The 18,967-nt window shown below is 35.9% G+C and overlaps 1 protein-coding gene across 1 annotated transcript in view; it reads right to left on the bottom strand.

The window, feature by feature from the left end:
- LOC138694454 (inverted formin-2-like) overlaps positions 1 to 12,783 on the bottom strand; it is a 225,762-nt gene extending 212,979 nt beyond the window's left edge. The window contains exon 1 of the mRNA XM_069818180.1: positions 12,688 to 12,783. The gene's annotated coding sequence lies outside the window, so the exon portion shown is untranslated. The remainder of the gene's footprint in view (positions 1 to 12,687) is intronic.
- Positions 12,784 to 18,967: the final 6,184 nt, after the last annotated feature.

Genomic DNA, 18,967 nt, shown 5'->3' with positions numbered 1-18,967 from the left:
ATTCCATTCGTAATGGATATAACAATCCACAATCAAATTCACGTTATTTAAATAATATCCTCTACTGTGGTTCCCGTGGACTAGGGTTCAATTCCCGGAAGGAAAATAGAAGCTTATCTCCCTCCCATAGGAACTAGGTATGTGCCCCATATACAGTATTTGTCCTGTGCTATCTCAAGCGACCTTGTATCTTACAGGTAACGTGATCATTAAGTCACACTACCTGTGAACTGGCTAGTGTTCACAACCCTCAATGAAGACGAAAGGGAATTACAACCCAAACCAAATGAAATAAATGTCTTGCTTTTGGGTTCATGAAGAATTTATTTTATGTGTAATCCAGTAAACAAAAGTTCAGCCTATTATTTATGGGTACAAATGAAATTATTACATTCTTTATATATTATGAATAATAATTCGAGAAAAATTATACGCCTAAATAGTAATATCATTCCCAACATGATTATAGAACTGTATTGTTCGAAATACGTGAGTGGTAGGCCAAAGTGAGAAAGTACAAATCTTAGTTAAACTCATTTCTAAGCTCTCCCGTCGTCCGCTTGTTTACACCGAAGTACTATTGTGAACGCCTTTCTACAGTATCCTTTGTTTCCTGCTTCATAATTATTCTTCGTTCCAGAATGTCTTAGAGGCAATAATCGCTATTGAACCAATGGCAGAGGTCTCATTCCACGCTTATCTTGAAGTTGGCGATCTGAAGCGTTCTACCTCCGCCCAACTTCAAGATAAGAGTGGAATAAGAACTCTGCCATTGGTTCTCTCCTCCTTTGCCGGCAAGTTTACGTCCCTTGTCAGACATTACGAAACGAAATATAGGACATTTCCGTGGTCTTTACTGCCATAAAAACATTTTCAATTAAACAACAAATTCCATACATATGAACATACAGAGATAAATATCAATTCCTTCTTTTTTCTGGTGTAGTAACTTCCATAAAAATTTATAAAACGTGATTTTAAAAAAGTATCCCTTACTTTACTTTTGAACTGGCCACCCTACCCCATTATCTCTTGGCGTAGTTGCCTCATAAGTGGTACCATGTTTGTATCACTTGTGAGGTAAAGACCTGTCTTCGGACAGTTGACTAAACAACTTTACTTTTAGGATCTCAGTACTACAGCACAGAAACCAAGTGCTCCTGCTGGTTATACTAGAGAGGGGATTAAGTCATTTGTCATGAAACTCTTGAAGAGTAAGATTCTACTCAGAGTCCACTGCTGAGGAGTACCGTTAGCTTTCTTAGCCGTGAAACGAGCGGGCGCGAGTTCAAATACTGGTTGAGGGTTTTCTGAGATTTTTCCTCAACCACTCGAAGCAGAATTGCTGGGTAACTTTCGGCGTTGGACCTCGGACTCATTTCGCCTTCATTAGTATCATTTCCATTAATCGTCTTAATAGTTACAGGTCGACCTGGAGGACGTGCTTATAGGCGGCATCTGTCTGCGGAAGCTGCACATAAACCCAGCGAAGCCTCAGGGACTTTTAAACGGACTGTTGGTGACCGGGGGAGTGTAGCTCCTACGGACAGATGGCGCCTTGATGAGTCATGGAATCGACTGCGACATGTTCTTCTGGTTAAGGATGCAGCAGATTCAGGCACACGAATTGCGAACAGATGCCATCGATCTGAGGAGGTTGCAGAATAACATCACAGGCAGACGGAGAATCAGATCTCCAGTCAGAACTGGATGCTGTGGCTGAATCGAGGCGATGACACCATGCAGTGAATCATGCGCTCGAAGAGCGATCCTAATGGACTTTAACGATTATTCCAGTATAAGAAGTTGCACAATAAGCCTAAGGCTGCGGTACTTGCCTGCGAGTCCTTTTCAGAGAAAAAAAAGTTCTGCTCCTGTGAAGTACGGTTTACTCTAGATAGTGTAACATAGCATTGTTGTATTCGTACTAAGTGTATTTCAGGTCAGTCTTAAAGTATAAAATAGCCTACCTCTCTGTCATTCCTCTCGTTATCAGTCAGTGGGCGTGAAGTATGACATCATGCGAAAAGCAGGGACGGAAGCACTATGTTTAGTCTGTTATCACTCTACAGAATGAAGTGGTGTGGTCCGCATCACGCTCCGACCCCTTTTACTCCCGAGAAAGAACGGTATAGTGACAACAGACTACACATAGCGCTTCCGTTTCTGCTTATTGCATGATGTCATACTTTCACGCACACTGAATGATAATGAGAGGCGTGACAGATTAACTTGAAATACGTTAATGTAGTACGAATACAAACAATACTATATTACACTATATAGAGTAAACCGTACTTCACAGGAGCAGAAACTTACCCTTCAAGAATTTAATGACAAATGACTTAATCCCCACTCCAGTAGAACCGGTTGTTTGCTGTCGGGCTATACTCAATTTGACAAAAGGCTGAGTGCACCTCGGGGCCATTATGGAAGTTTTGACAAGAAAATTCCGCCACCACCCAGGACTGATACCGCGATCTTACAGTGTATGTTTTACTGTTATAATGTCAGTTTTTTTTTTCGAACAAAAGTGAACATATTCCTCATATTTCCAAACAATATCGGACATTTCCAAAATATGTTTAACTATCAAATGCACAGAAAATGACTAAAATCACGTAACACGCACGACACATGAAACTGTCGTTTACTTTGTAGTAAAGTGAAGGCTCGAAACAGTTTTTTCCACTTCCTGAAAAAAAAAAAAATACTGTTTTGGAAATGATCGATTTTGTTCGCAACCTCCACATTTGGAAATCAGCCCCGGAATTTGGACGCAGAGAAACCAGCAATCTAAAAATGATTAACTTGGTTTCCCGACAGAAACATAAAAAAATCACATTCTGTCTCTTGAAATGAACACCCATTACGGGAACATGCGAGCCAACTGTAACTAGGTAACATCCGTCCGCAGATACAGATGACGTAAGAGCGACCTTCGCGTACACGGTCTCATCGTCACGAATTGCATGGACCTCGGGAAATTCCATGGACTAACTCTCTGAGAAATCATATGTCAGAAATGTAATCGGGTAAGACCGTGATAAGTGATAACACAATACACGACTGGGGATTCCAAGAGCGATCAGGGTGTTAATCTTACGTTAGTTCAGACGCCTTCTTCACATGTGATTCATTTCCAGGTAGATCCTGTAACATTTGTACTGGATACGGTATAAAAGATTTTCTCCGAGCACTTATTTTTCTGTTACACTATCTCATTGCCTACAAGTAACTGATGTAATTTCAAAGTGTTATTAAATAATTTTAATTGTTTATTTTACGACGCTTTATCAACTGCGATGGTTATCTAGCGTCTGAGTGAGATGAAGGTGATAATGCCAGCGAAATGAGCCCAGGGTCCACCGCCGAAAGTTACCCAGCATTATTGCTCTTAATGGGTTGAGAGAAAACCGCGGAAGAAAACCTCAAAAAGGTAACTTCTCTCAACCAGAATTTGAACCCGGGTCGACTCATTTCACGGTCAGGCATGCTATTACTCCACAGCAGTGGACGTTGTTAAATAAATGCCTTAACTTTATTATTATTATTATTATTATTACGTTACTAGTCAGTGATGTATATAACAGGGGTGGAAATAAACTACCATATTATCTCCTGGCTTAGTTTCTTCATGAGTTGACTAAACAACAACCTCGAATGTCAAAGAATATTCGCTGTTGAAAAGTGCAACAACCAAATTAAAAATCGATGTGTTAAATTGAAAAAGTCATATTAAATAAATTATCCCCAAACTAAATTCAGCTTGTTTTGCTATTAGATCTATGCAAAAGATAGTCTAGTAAATATCAATACCTTAAAAACAATATACTTTGCATACTTCCACTCGGTAATGAGTTTTGGAATAAAATTCTGGGGAAATTCCACACATAGTAACAGTATATTCCTACTACAAAAAAGAGTAATTAGAATAATAGTAGGTGCCAAATCTAGGAAATCATGCAGGACTATTTAAAAAAACTACAAATAATGACCATGCCTTGTCATATTTTTTTTATTAATAATCTTCCTCGTACGTAATCGTGAAAACTTTGTAACTAATTCAACAGTTCATAGCATAAATACGCGTCAAAAAATGACTTTCATACTCCATCGACAAGTCTATCGTGCTATCAAAAAGGAGTCGTTATATGGAGTAAAAATGTTTAATAGCCTCCCTATCGATGTAAAAAATGAAACTCAAAACATAAGATTACTGAAGGCCAAATTAAAGAAGTACCTAATTTCTCACGCCTTCTATTCTGTAGATGAATTCATGACATTCAACAACGCTTCATGAAATTGATACTAAAACTTTGTGCTGTACTAGTAGACTATATTGTAAACCTCTTCTGTATATATTTCAACTAGAATGTGACTATAAATTAAGAGTTTATAGTAGTATTAAGTTTTTTGACTTGTTCCATATTCTAGTTGTGAAGCAATGTACGAATACCATGGAATGTTAATAAATACAATACAATACAGTGTCAAATTGTTTAGTTTTTTTTTTATAAAAGTTTCGTTTATAGTTCATATTCCTCTTAATTTGGTGTCAGTATTTTATGGATGTATTTTTTTATGGGTAAGATTTTTCTTTCACGGCCAACTTATTCCCTTTCTTGTGGAGATCTGATTGTGTATCTTACCTAAGCTCTAAGTCTCCGTGATTATAAACTTTACGAATACCTGCACACTAATGTAGCAATTTTAAAACGTTGCATTTCACATTCCCATCTTCTTCCCTTCAGAACTAACCGGGACAGGTTAAAAAAAACTGTAAATCCAATTTGCGTAAAAACAGTTTCAGTTGATTTTATAAGGCATCAGTTAAATTAACATATTGATTAACTTTACAAATGCTTTACTGCGTTAACTTTTTTAGGAAATTACCTGGCAGACTAGTTTCGAAGTGTTATCCTTCATTATCCAAAATCTAGGCTAGGACAATGAAAGATAGCACTTCATTACAGACCGAACAGGTCAGAACAAGACCATCGTACTGGCGACACAACAGCAATGACCTGAGAAGGACTAGAGCTTACGCCCGTTACTTCAACAAACCTTTAAATCAGTGCGCCTCAGACTGTAATACTATACAGGGTGTAAACGTTATAAACTGTCAAAATTATATAGACTGTACATCTCGGTCTACTAAACATGATGAGTAGTGAAATTTTGTTTTTTTATTCTATTTTTGTTTTTAATTTATAAAATATAATGTTTTTAGGATTGATTAGTAGTCTAATATTTACTGTTCGAGTAAATGACCTTCCGTCCACACACGCTAACATCACCACAATGGAGACAACAGAGTACCCTGATTTGTAAACAAGAATATCACCACAATTGCAATGTACGTGGCGGATCGAAGTAAATAATGACTGTCTACTATAATTTCCAAAAACATTAGACTCACAAATAACTTTTTCTTTCTAGGGAAACCGTAAAAGTTACGGAAAAATTTCATAAGACTTTTTTGTTAAGTAAATTATGCTCTATCACAAGTTCTTTCTGAGAGCTTATATCGTTTACATCCTCTATACATACGCGCCAAACTGTAGAAAATATAATTTTATCCAACACATTCTAATAAAATAAACGGTTGCTACGTTTATATTTAATATACAAAGTTATTCGTTATATTCATGTTACTTTTGCTAGAAACGAGTGAATATGCCAATTTTTTTTTATTCCTAGCAATAGTAACATGGATAACTTTATATAGAGTGGTGAAGTGGTGTAAGCATTATAGAGATTTCAATGCTGAAATGTGTATATATATTAGTTCCCCTAATAATTATTATACAAGAGAAAGAAGGTTTTTCACACCGGGAAGGACCCGGTACTCAAGTTGATAGGAGGCTGAGTGAACCCTGGGGCCGTCCTGGAAGTTTGGCAACGAGAAAATCCCATCACCACCCGGGATCGAACCCCAACCTTCCTGTTAATAGCCAAGTGAGCTACCGGCCGCCCAACTATGATTAATATGTATTAACAATCAATTCAGTTTCAGTGGAAAATTCTATGTACGAGTATTAATATTTTTTATATTTATAACATTATCCAGAGGCAAAATATTAATTTTAATGGTATGAAAGGACGGAGAATTTTTTTCTCTACAAAAAACTGTAAAAACGTTTCGTCGCATAATAATTTAGGAGAGCTAATATTTCAGTATGTTCCAGTTTTATTCACCATCCGTTATGTTCTATTACGAGCATAATATTTATTAGAACGATCTTTTAAACCATATTGGATAAAATGTTGTATTGCCCTAGTACATAAATGGATTTAATCCATTCATGGAAGTTAGTAAACTCGACACACGCTTCATATTATGTTAAATACTTCCACTCGAGATAATATATGCTTTTTTGGCTCGTACAAAATTCACATTTCAGCTATATCTTTCAAACTACCATTTGTGTCATTGACACTGAATGATCTCTGCAAATGAAAATACATAAATTAGATAAGCAAAGAGTCCGCAACATAATATTGTGGCTAATTCATGTTTGTTTGTATTGTTTTGTCTTATCGGTCAATGGGTCCCATTCTGTCCCGTTGCTACAAGCAATTATGGCCTGCTACAATAGAAGGAAGTCATTATTTAAATAATAGGCAATGTTTGCGGTCAAGTGGCTATAACAGTAGTAACACGTATTGCATAGAAGAAGCGAGGGAATCTGACTGCATAGTACTGCCAACTTCGTTACTTTGTGACTACATCTAGTAAGTTTTGGGTTTTAAGGTCCAAGTTACTTAGAAGTCGTTTGGAGAGGGAAAAAAGTGAGCTATTTTATTATGACTATGGGGAATAAAATCATTTTTAAATATGTGTTTTCATAAGAGTCTGCCTTGAACAATATCCACACACGACATGCAAGCATGAGACCCCACGAATGTATTGCATGTCGAAAATAAAAACCTTAACGCAATTATAACAAAAATATGCGTGGCCGATATAGTTCAGGAGTATGGAACTGATTTTCAGGTCTAAAGCTGCGCGTAGGCATGGGTTCGATTCCCGTTTGGGCTAATTACAGGGTAGGGTATTTACAGAGGTTTTTGTCAACTGTAAGGCGAATGCAAGGTAGTCTGTGACAAATTCTCAGTATTATCTCTCCAGGATACCAACTTACTATGATAGGCGCAAACTTATATTTTAAGCATTGGGGCAGGAAGAGATGCACGAGTTATTGGGTGATATTATGTGATAATTCCAAGCGAGCGCCATACAATCAATCAACCAGCTCACTGACTCTCGATTGACCTATGAGAATCTGATTATACTGAGAGTACGTAGCATAGTGCTCTAAAATTAATAACCGTTAATTTCTTTTCTATTACGTTCATTTGTTCACCCTACGTTCAGCAATTAAAAGCTAACATCTAGCTCTCAACATGGAACAGTTATTAAATATAACATAACAATTGTACCATTAATTATTACAAATAAGAGTTGATGGAAAAAGAGTTAATAAAATGATTAGGCCTATAACCTTAAGCTTAATGTTAAAAACTCATGCATATGTATATAACCTCAAATGTTTAGTTTTCTTCTATAATTCATTTCTTTTATTCCTATCATCTCCGGCTCATTCAATTACTGTAAAGAAAACATGCATTCTGCTATTGATTAATGGCGGTTCATTATGTTGGTATAACTTGAAATGTTCAGTTATTTTTAAATAAATTAAATTTCAGATATCCACGTTGTTCTCCTTGCGATTAAGATAATAAAATTTGTGTGTTTTTACGTAGATGAAAGAGGTAAGTCACTGCTATGAACATGAACATCATGATTATATTATAAAAATTCCAATCAAAGTGGCATCTTTCTCGCATCGGAATTATCTCACTGAATACAATTTGTGCTTGATATTTTCTCCGCGATAATTTCATTGAGCTTCTAAACTCATGTATGTTATCATAAGATAATTTTTCCTCGACCTTCGTTCTCGAAAAAATATCATGACAACATACAATCGTTAAGCTCAGTTAAATTTTCGAGAAACTATCAGCACTCGTTGTGTTATAGAAGATAATCCGCTTCTACACTTAACCTTAAGTTTTTATTAATTTTTACTTGTTTCCGCTCACGTTCTTTATGTTCGAAGTCGACTGTTGCAGAGTTCAAGTGACATAACTACAATAAGAAATCACATTTCTGTAATAACTGATTAACTGTTGTAAGTTAATTGCGTATTTCACAAAACATTTTCGGACATGTTAAGAAAAAAATTCACGGAAGCAGGACTTGTTCGCCACCGCAACCAAATGAGCGCAGGAACAACAGAACTCACCAATTCCAGTGCCGCTAGATAAACTCGTACTTGATACAGCGTCGTTAAATAATCAGAAGATGAGTTTTTTAATCGCAGTTTTATACGATTTTAATGTTAGGTAAAAACGTAATACGGCGAACGCTAAGCTCCGCCCACGACCCCTTTCCACTTTTCCCCTACAAGCTCACCACACACTCTACGTGATAGGCTAGTGTTGTGTCGAATGCACATTTCATGTGGGTGGGGATAAGTTCCCCCTACTGGCGTTCGCCGTATTACGTTTTCGCCTAATGTTATCTTTCGAACAAACATACATACATACATACATACATACATACATACATACATACATACATACATACATACATACATACATACATACATACATACATACTTTTTTCAGAATAGTTTTAGTTTAGCTGGTTTTCTTTAGCTAGTTCAGTGATTTTTGTTCAAGTTAGGTTCGGTTTCGTTTGTTTTTGTGACTTAAGGTTGCTTTGCTTAAATTAGTAGTAGTAATGTTATGTTACAGATCCTCAACATTGCCTTTACCCACCTATGCCGACTGTGGCGTCATTTAAGAAACTCGTGGGAAGATTTCATTCTCATTTTTCAACTCCTTTTGTGGCTCTGCAATTTAATGTTGCACCACTGTTTCGGAGTATAGACAGTGTCACTGGTTACAATCCTACCGCCTTAAATAATATGTTTAAAATTTCGTTAACAGGCCTGTGTGTGTAATATTCAGCAGAGTTGACAGGAAAAAAGAGTGAGCAGTAGCGGCCGGTGATCCAAATCCTCGGTGAGGCCAGATGCAACTAGTTTAAGTGCCTCCGATAGAAAATGTTTATTTATGATATTAATTATTATTGTTGTTATATTATTAATATCATTATTACTGTATTATTATTATTATTATTATTATTATTATTATTATTATTATTATTATTACTAGTAATGAAAAATAATAATTTCACTCACCAAATAAGCTGTTATGCTGCGAGTTTCAGTGATTGTTTCAGTGCGATGAAGCAACTCATATTATGTGTTGAAATTTCCCTTTCTTTCTTTTCTTTTTAGTTTTTTTTTTTTTCCTTTGACAGCAACAAACAAGGCCAACAGAGAAGTTTATTTTGCACCACATTACCCCTTAACCATTTATGTTGCCCATACCAGGATGCAATAGACACTCGCGTTTTAAGATTATCTGTCAGAAAAATTGTCAGCGATGTCGTAGGTATCTCGGTCGGCTCTCTCTTTATTTAAAACTTCCTTTCTTTCAATATTATTTCTTCTCGAAAAAGGACACTCTAACAATGAATTAACTACACCAGCATTATTTCTGGCATTTGTTTCTGTTTATATTTTCCCGAAATACATAACAACATTGGCCCAGATTCACTACACGAAGTACAATAGTACAACACTCTCGCTTAAGTCATAAACTAAGACATAAGATGAGAGAATAGTGTGGGTCTCTGCCTGCCAAAGAGCTGGAATGTTTGTTATTTATGGCCTATTTAGGAAGACAAGTCACCCTATTCCCATCCCACTCTACCCTTGAGACCGGCCCATGGTTGAGAGGAGTGAAACCTGACCAGGCCAGACGAATTGTGCCTCAGTTACAACGTTTTAAGCGCAACATCAAAAGCCCGCGAAGACAAACGAAAATCCAGAAGCAGACCCGGCACGAGCGATCCTGGCCTCATGAACAAATTTTACTGCAAAACAGGTCTATATACATCACAAGCCAGACCCGGCACCAGCGATCCTGGCCTCAGGAACAAATTTTACTGCAAAACAGGTCTATATACATGACAAGCTAGACCCGGCACGAGCGATCCTGGCCTCAGAAACAAATTTTACTGCAAAACAGGTCTATCTACATCACAAAGTTTTCAAATGCTTCTACAGCGATATATGCTTCATTCAAATAACTAATAGGCCTACATTACATAAAAACAAAATTTGATTTCAGTTAAGCCAAGTGACTGAGGCCCGGCCTCACTTGCCTCAGTCAATCAGCCACCACTGAGAGTGAGAGGGGAAAAATATAGATTTGGGGGGGGATGTTTTGCATACAGAGTTATCTGTTAACCAAGCTTTTAAATTTAACGCTGTAACAGTCGGGCAACGATGAGTCGAGTCATCCAGAATGTAGGTTCTTGCCCTAATTTGAATTCATTTGAAGCCTATATAACGAAGTTTAACAAAGTCCAAAAAACTGCAGTCAAGAATCGCTTTTCCGACATAAAAGATACTGGAACTTGCACTTGCGTAAAAATGTTTAATCTTTCTTTTTTATTTTTTTTATATTTTGGTAAAATCATAAAACTTCATCTATAATTATTTAATGAGAAAATAAAAAAATGATCAGAGAGGAAAAAGATTGTCGCTCATGCTGTTAAAACAAGGCTAACTTAATTAGTCACAATTTAATAAATAAAGCATACCGTGATACATTACCACAGTCTAGTATATACAGCCACGAAGCTCAATACGTAGGCTAGTAAACATGCATCCTATAGATAGTTGCTAACCACTAGGATCGCTAATATCGCCTCATTACAGACAATGCGAAATAGTACCGGCACAGTTTGTTGTTCCTAACACCCTCACAACTCAAGCTTCGTGACTGTATATACTAGACTGTGATATTACAATCAAATCACGTGACGCAGTTACTTCATTTACCTCAACTTATTATCGATACCAACACATCGGTCTTATATTTACCCGCCCGTGTGTTGAATGATTTTATCTCTTGTGACTGTTTGGAATACTGTCTAATTTCGACCTTTGGCCGTGTCCTGGCTCTGCATAGCGGTAAAGTGAGAAGTACATTTCCAATAGTTTCGAAACTATACGAGATACAATTTGTTAGACGCAGAAATCTGAAACAAAATATATCGATAGATCGTGGTAATATAAATAACTTTGAAAATACCTCTGGGAGAATAAAAACAAACTGAAGTAGATGTTACGACAAAAAATTGTGCAAAAATAAAATTATATTTTGCCGCATAAAATAAGTTTACTATGTTAGGAAAGCAATAACATGTTCCTTAAACTTTGTAGGATGAGCGACAAGTAATAGTCGTGTTATAGATAATAAATAGATATAGCTTCCTAAATAATTTGGAGAGTAGCAATATTTAACGTATCCCCCAACTTTATTACAGATAAGTAAGTATTTATAGGAACCGTCCCCGAACACGAGCTTGCTAAAACGTATGTGCGCTGCGTCTGTAATATGTATTTATTTTATATTATAATATGTAGCTTCTGATATGTACATCTATTATCAGGCAGCACATATCACTTGACGACATGTGTCAGAGGAAGAACTATTGTTTGTATGCATCTGAAGTCTGATTAGTGTAATATATAGCTAATCGGCGATGTATGCAAAGGAGCGGGAAAGGAACTGGCCACCCTACAACATCATCTCCTGGCCTAGCTGCCTCATAAGTGGTTCCTTGTTGGTATCACATGTAAGGTTCAGACCTGTCTTCGACAGTTGACTAAACAACAAGAAACAAATACTAAATAGGCCTACTACCAGTGGTTTAGCGTTACTTTCAAGACTGAGAAAATTTCTGTAACTATGATGTCGCTACTCTACATCGACGAATGTAGAGGTTCTTTAGTCTTGATTTATCTTGCAATTTTATTCTCTTTCCTGGTTTGTGTCATCTCATATTGTGTCTTTCCTAGCATGTCTACTTTGCTTCGCCTAGGTAATATAATTTGTTCACTAATATTGTATTATATTAATAAAATTAAAAATATGTGTACGTTCACAAATACATCAATATTCATTGCAAAATTAATTCACTACAAAAATCTAAAATACTATTTTCCATTGTAAGACTGCTTTTATTCGTTTTCCCTTCTAATCTAAGCTATTATAACATAACCTTACCCAAACAAAACAAACCCAACAGAAAGTAACATAAACAAACTTACAGCATCATATATGTCAACGTGCAACCAAATACAATAAAACTGTCTTTAGTTACGAATTATGTGGCTGGCAGAAAATAACTACAGACTAATACTAAAGACTGACAAAATATGAAATTTGAGCCAAAGCTTATTGCCAATCTTCACGAATTTTAGATTAAGCAATACTTTGTACTGTACAACAACAGAAGATAGGACATATTTAAATTTGAGATGAAAAGTTGGAGTTTTCTTTCTTATTTATAATTAAGCTGGATCTTTAATAATCATATAAACTGATTCCTAACTCAAGATAAGATTCTGAAGACAAGTAGATTTGGAAGCCGCATTAAACAGAAGTAACTGATTATTATTAAAACCCATTTCATCGAAAAGTTTAACTCGCTCTTTCCGAGAATCTCGAGGTCATATCATGTAAACAACTCACCGTCACTCAACAGATCCAGCTTCACGTGTTCACTCTGCGATTGCCACAAGAAGACTAAGCACTGGCGCGGGCGAGCCTGCCGCCTCCGCCACTTGACGTCAAATTGAACGAGGAACCGGGTCAGTTCCGCTGGACTGTTCTGGTACTACGCCCACACATCTCACCACCGCGAATTGTATGCAATCAGATGACATCGACAGTTTCCTTTCGTGATGTAAGGTGTTCGCTTCACGAGAAGATAAGAGGAATTCCAACTTCCAGTTTCTTGGGCGCGTTGCGGAAGGAAGTTCACTTAACATATTTCCAAATCAGAGCGAAAAAAAATATTGTAGCACTTTTTATGTTGCCATATAGCCGCTAGGAAGTTTTGTTAAAAACCCCGGGCTTCAATTCTATCTTGGAGCCTTCTGCTTCACATGTGCGTTTAGTAAATCAATCAAACTCCTGTTATCTCCTCATGAGGAGCATAGGGCATTCACAAAGTGCCTCATCGGACCCTATTTGTAGCCAACTTCTCCACTTCGCCCCATGTTTTCCCCTCCATAGCAATTTCCTCCAAAACTGTTCTCTTCCCTGTATTTTTTGGCCTTCCTCTTGTTCTACTACCCTGGGGTTTCAATCCAAAGCCATTATTTCTACTGCTCCAGCTTCTTTCCTGATTGTGTGCCTTATTCAATTCCACTTTCGTCTTTTAATTTCTATTGTGATTTCTTTCTCATTTGTTATCTTCCACAGTTCTGAGTTTGTGATTATATCTGGCCATCTAATTTTTAAGATTCTTCGTAAACATCTATTAACAAATGTTTGCAGTTTATTTTGTATAATTTTACTTATTTTCCATGTCTCACAGCCATATAATAAGACTGATTTCACATTACTATTAAAGATTTTAATTTTTGTAGATCTAGATATAATATAATATTTCCATATTGGGTACAACTGGACAAATGCACTATTTGCATTTTTTTATTCTGTTTTTTACATCCTCAAAGGCTCCACCATCCTTGTCAATTATACTACCCAAATATTTAAATTCTTTAACAGTATCAATGGTATTATTATTTATTATAACTTTATCTGTCTTTTTACTATTTAATCTCATGTCTTTAGTTTTCTTTACGTTTATTTTCATATGAGCCCCTTTTATTACTTCTACCTTATTTTAGTTGAAATGTGATTAGTAGGGAACGAAGTTGAGGGAAAGGAATTCAATCCTGTATCGGAACTTAAATTCGGTGTGACAAGCACCAGCACGTAAAGCTGGAAACCCGGGCTCGATTCCCGGTGCCGGAGAGAATTTCTCCGTTCTACCGATTCTTCACCATAGGAAAACGCAGAATTACTGCACTGAAACTCCACATGTACTTCGGTGCATCATAGTAATATACCAAATATGCCTAAACCGTATTCATAACGATGACGATTAATATTAGTCACCGTGACCCAGTGGTTACCATGTTGGCACTGGATCTGAAGTTCTCGGGTTGAGTTCTTGCCAAGGAAAGTGGATTTTTAAGAGACTGTACACTGTTTAGTAAAATTACGTGTCCGTACCTGACTTTTTAAAAAATAATCCTAGGCGTCACAGCCAAAAGAGGACTAAGACTAATTAGTAGACAGTTGGCATCACGTACACGTGCTTCAGCAGAGGTGAATGATCATCCAACCAGTACAGAGATATCATGATGATTTCTTCAGTCTTATAGCTGGTCGTACGTAGGTTTACAATGTATAAACTAACTCTATTCCTCATTGTGAGGGCATCAGACAAAAACACCGGCCTTGTGTTATTTTTTTATTTTTTGCTCTACCAATTGCAGACATGTCTGCAGATTATTCTGGGAGAACATCTTTTGAGACCACAGAGACATGCTGTCAATAAAATACAAGCAAGACTACAGCAACTCTGATGTTGAATTAGTGCGAGTCCTGTCTCCCTTATCACCACTATTGGATCACCATGTGTCATGCCTGATTCCAAGAGATGATAATATCAATTCCAAGTATTTTCATTGGTTATTCGTCTTGAGCTTGCGAACTTTAACTGTTTTAAAGTATTTCCTGTATCGGTATTTCGGGTAGCAATAAATTATGAAGATGTGATAATGAATGATAGACCCAAAATTAGAGAATTTTTAAAAAATCCTGTCATCAAGATTATCTTTGTTCATCACAAATTCTGTCTTAGATTTAGAATAATTTATACTTGCGCTACAACATGAAAAATCGATGCTTTAATCATATTAATCGTACAGTTATCAGCGCGCTCGAAATTATCATAGTTTATCAAAATTATTCATCTTCAAGCTTTGTCTGTATTCTCCTTATATCGTGTGAAAACTATACTTAAACAATAGGCCTACAATTTTACAAATTTAATTGATAACGAGTTTTCAAACAAGTCAACTTATCTTTAGAATTTAAAACGATCTCTAATTTATATTTTATTAAGTAATTTAGAGTATGGTGTAGCACTTTATTAGTTAGTGCTCAAAATGGCTAGCCTATATCCTTATTCATGTATAAGTACGTATAAGTTGTTCCTTGCAAAAGCTTTTGTCGTGAAACGTCAATTTTCGATCTACAAGAAGAGAAAAATTGTATCGTTTTGACATGAAAGGTTTTTCTGCCAACTCTAGCGTAGGTTAATTCTGGAAACAGAATTATAAGAACTTCGCGTCTCGTGGTTCTTCACGCGGTACGTGAATGAATGAATGAATGAATGAATGAATGAATGAATGAATGAATGAATGAATGAATGAATGAAGGAATGAACGAATGAACGAATGAACGAATGAACGAATGAACGAACGAACGAACGAAAGAACGAACGAATGAATGAATAGGAGAAACATTAAAAGGTACGCATCCTTGCAAGGGAGTTTGGTACTAAGGAAAACTCAATATGTGAGCTCCAGCCTGTTGGCCACTTGTCTCACTCCACGTTTCGCAGTTCCACTGAAGGACCTCTAGAGAATTTTGAAGAGGAAAGCCAAAAATAGATTTAACCTAATAGCTACCATATAAAGAGGCAAGGATGCAAAGTCCATAACTCGAGAATGTTTCGAGGGCACTATACGAAATGCAAGGCTCCTGTTTCGAAGGTTTTAATTTTGAAAAATGCCGAAATTTTTGTGGGGAGGGGGATGTAGGTTCGCCGCCCATTTTTTAGGGCTCGTCCCGACATTTGTTTTAGCGCCTTAGGAAAATTACGAAAAAAAACTGGCAGGATGAGTCGTCTCAATTTAGAAGATTAACCAATTGGCTCTTTGATAAGTCTATTGAAATACGGCTCGCTCGACTCGGAGGACATTATTTGGGAAAGTTGGGTGTTATTGTTGTTGTAATAACTCGAATTGAACTACCAAGTTCAGCACTATCAACTCAAATTGAATGGGAAAGGATTTAGTAGTGAAAAAGGCTATTTCAGCATCGGTTTCAGTATTTCAACGGTTTTACCAGGAGACAAATGAGCAACACTCATGTTTCTTTTCCTGAAAAAATCTTCGATACTTATCAATTACTATTTTGAACAAAACAGTTCTAATAACATAGTTCTATACAGTTTTTTTGTCATTATTTAAGTTTCATTTCTTTTCACCACATTGTGTAGCTATAGCAATAAGTCGACGAGTAGAATTATACTGAAATTCGTTTGAAGCAATAATTCCTTAATAGGGGAGTAAAGTGCACTCAGTTCAGGGGCGGCTTTAGAGGCAGTGCCATCGTGGCATGGCACTACCAGAACGCAAGAGAAAAAAGGAGAATTCATATTTTCCGCGCAAAACCGGAGAGAAACAAGTTACGCTTGTGCTTGCAAATTCTACCGCCAATATTATCATTGCCGCCAACCACGTTGTAACCAGTGTTTTTGCAGCATGGATCTAAGCCAGGCACTATATCCCATAAGAACTACATACGCGCGCAATTTTCATCTCCTCCCGTCCATTTCAGCTTCTAAAAGGTGCCAGACACAGTTTACCGCTTTCGTTTTTTAATGCTTGGGTAGCTGTATACAACCCCATTCATTGGGCCTATCTCATTCCCTTACCTCGCAACTCTTGTCTGTCCTCCCCCTTTGTCGGAATAAGTTTCTTAGAGGAAAGAATGCAAAAATCTACACTAATAATAAATCTGTAGCCGAAATTTTTCTGGTAATTTTCGATTTTCCAAAAATAATTGGTCCTAACATATATAATTAACCACCCTGAAACCGAAAATCGCATTTTTGACATTTTTGTTTGTATGTCTGTATGTTTGTTACCTTTTCACGCGATAATGGCTGAACCGATTTATATGAAAATTGGAATATAAATTAAGTTCGTTGTAACTTAGATTTTAGGCTATATGGCATTCAAAATACTTTATTTAAAAGGGGGGTTATAAGGGGGCCTGAATTAAATAAATCGAAATATCTCGCTTATTATTGATTTTTGTGAAAAATGTTACATAACAAACGTTTCTTTAAAAATGATTTCCGATAAGTTTTATTCTTTACAAAATTTTGATAGGACTGATATTTAATGAGATAAATGAGTTTTAAACTCAAAATAACGCCATCTAAGACGGTGCAATGAAATAACAAATGACTTCGTCTATAAGGGGCCTTGGACAACAACAATCGAAAAAGGGGCCTTGGACAGCAACAATCGAAAGCTATTAAACTTAGCCTACAGACAATGTTTCTGTGTTTGTATGAAATAATATCGGAAGCTAAATTAACCGATTTGTATAATTAATTATTATTTCACCATTGGAAAGTGTAGTTTCTCTAGATGGACATATTGCTATAATGTTATTACAGTAACTTCTTAGTAAATCGAGGACAGGTAAGATTAAAATAGCTTCCTATGCACAGAAAATTTGATAGGCTTTTTTGTAAATTCGTTTTCTGTATTTCTTAAAATAATATTTATGTACACACTCATTTTAATCTCAGAGAATTAACGAACAACGAGAGTGTATTGATTTAGTATGCAGTAATAATACGTTAGCTTAGCAATCCATTATTTTATAATTCAAATTTTAACTATGATCAATCGAATCGTGTTAAAATACATAAAAAAGACTATATATGCAATAAATGCAATGCAAAAAAAATTGGGTAATGAGCCAAGCAGATTATGTTGCGCTGTTGTAAAAGTTGTTGCTTCTGATATTCAAGAGCCCCCACAACAAATTAAAAACTTTCTTATCGGAGTACATCCGTTATCAACGCACTTTTTATATAATATGATATAATATAATATAATATAATATAATATAATATAATATAATATAATATAATATAATATAATAATCGCTTTTTTGACATTTTTGTTTGTATGTCTGTCTGTCTGGATGTTTGTTACCTTTTCACGCGATAATGGCTGAACGGATTTCGATGAAAATTGAAATATAAATTAAGTTCGTTGTAATTTAGATTTTAGGCTATATGGCATTCAAAATACTTCATTTAACGGGGCCTGAATTAAATCGAAATATCTCGCTTATTATTGCCTTTTTGTGAAAAATGTTACATAACAAAAGTTTCTTTAAAAATGATTTCCGATAAGTTTTATTCTACGCAAAATTTGGTAGGTCTGATAGACATTTAAAATAACAATACAATATGTTTTCACCGCCGCCTCAGATTGTAGCGTTGTTGTTCCTGCAGTAATTCCCATGTGCAAAATATAAAATTTTTAAGTAAGAAGAAAAAACACATTTATTCATTCCATGGCAATGGTACATAGGAGATCGTGAATTCTTATATTTTCGAAAGAAATAAATATAATTACGTATCACTCTTTATGCTGTATCAGTATTTAAGTTATTTGAAGGTTTCAGAACCATGGTGGGCCAAGCGCCATTTACTGAAGACGTAGAAAACAAGGGTTAAAATTAAGTTATTACCATAATTCAATGGAACCATATAGCAAGTAAAGTATACACATTAAATCTAAATGATATGTCAATCTTCATTAAACTATAGTTGCGTGTAATAACAAATAAGAAACATGTTAAAGGAATTGTCATTGCACCAAATGAGTGCTCTCTGGACCAAAATGATAGCAATTTAATTATTTAAATACAATTTCAATTAAGTAACATATTAAACGATTTATCCTTCTAACAAACACGAATGTTCCCTGGATCAAACGTCCTATTTTAATTATGTAATTACTTTATATTTATTTCTAACAGGTGCAGCGGAGCGCACGGGTACTGCTAGTAAGGTAATAAAATCGGCTAGTAAGGTAATAAAATCCTTGCCGGTTTCTTAAAATACTTTGTTTAA

Source organism: Periplaneta americana, chromosome 2 (assembly GCF_040183065.1).
Source record: "Periplaneta americana isolate PAMFEO1 chromosome 2, P.americana_PAMFEO1_priV1, whole genome shotgun sequence".
NCBI lineage: Eukaryota > Metazoa > Arthropoda > Insecta > Blattodea > Blattidae > Periplaneta > Periplaneta americana.
Note: the sequence above shows the minus strand (reverse complement) of the source record. Positions and strands in the feature narration are given on the sequence as shown.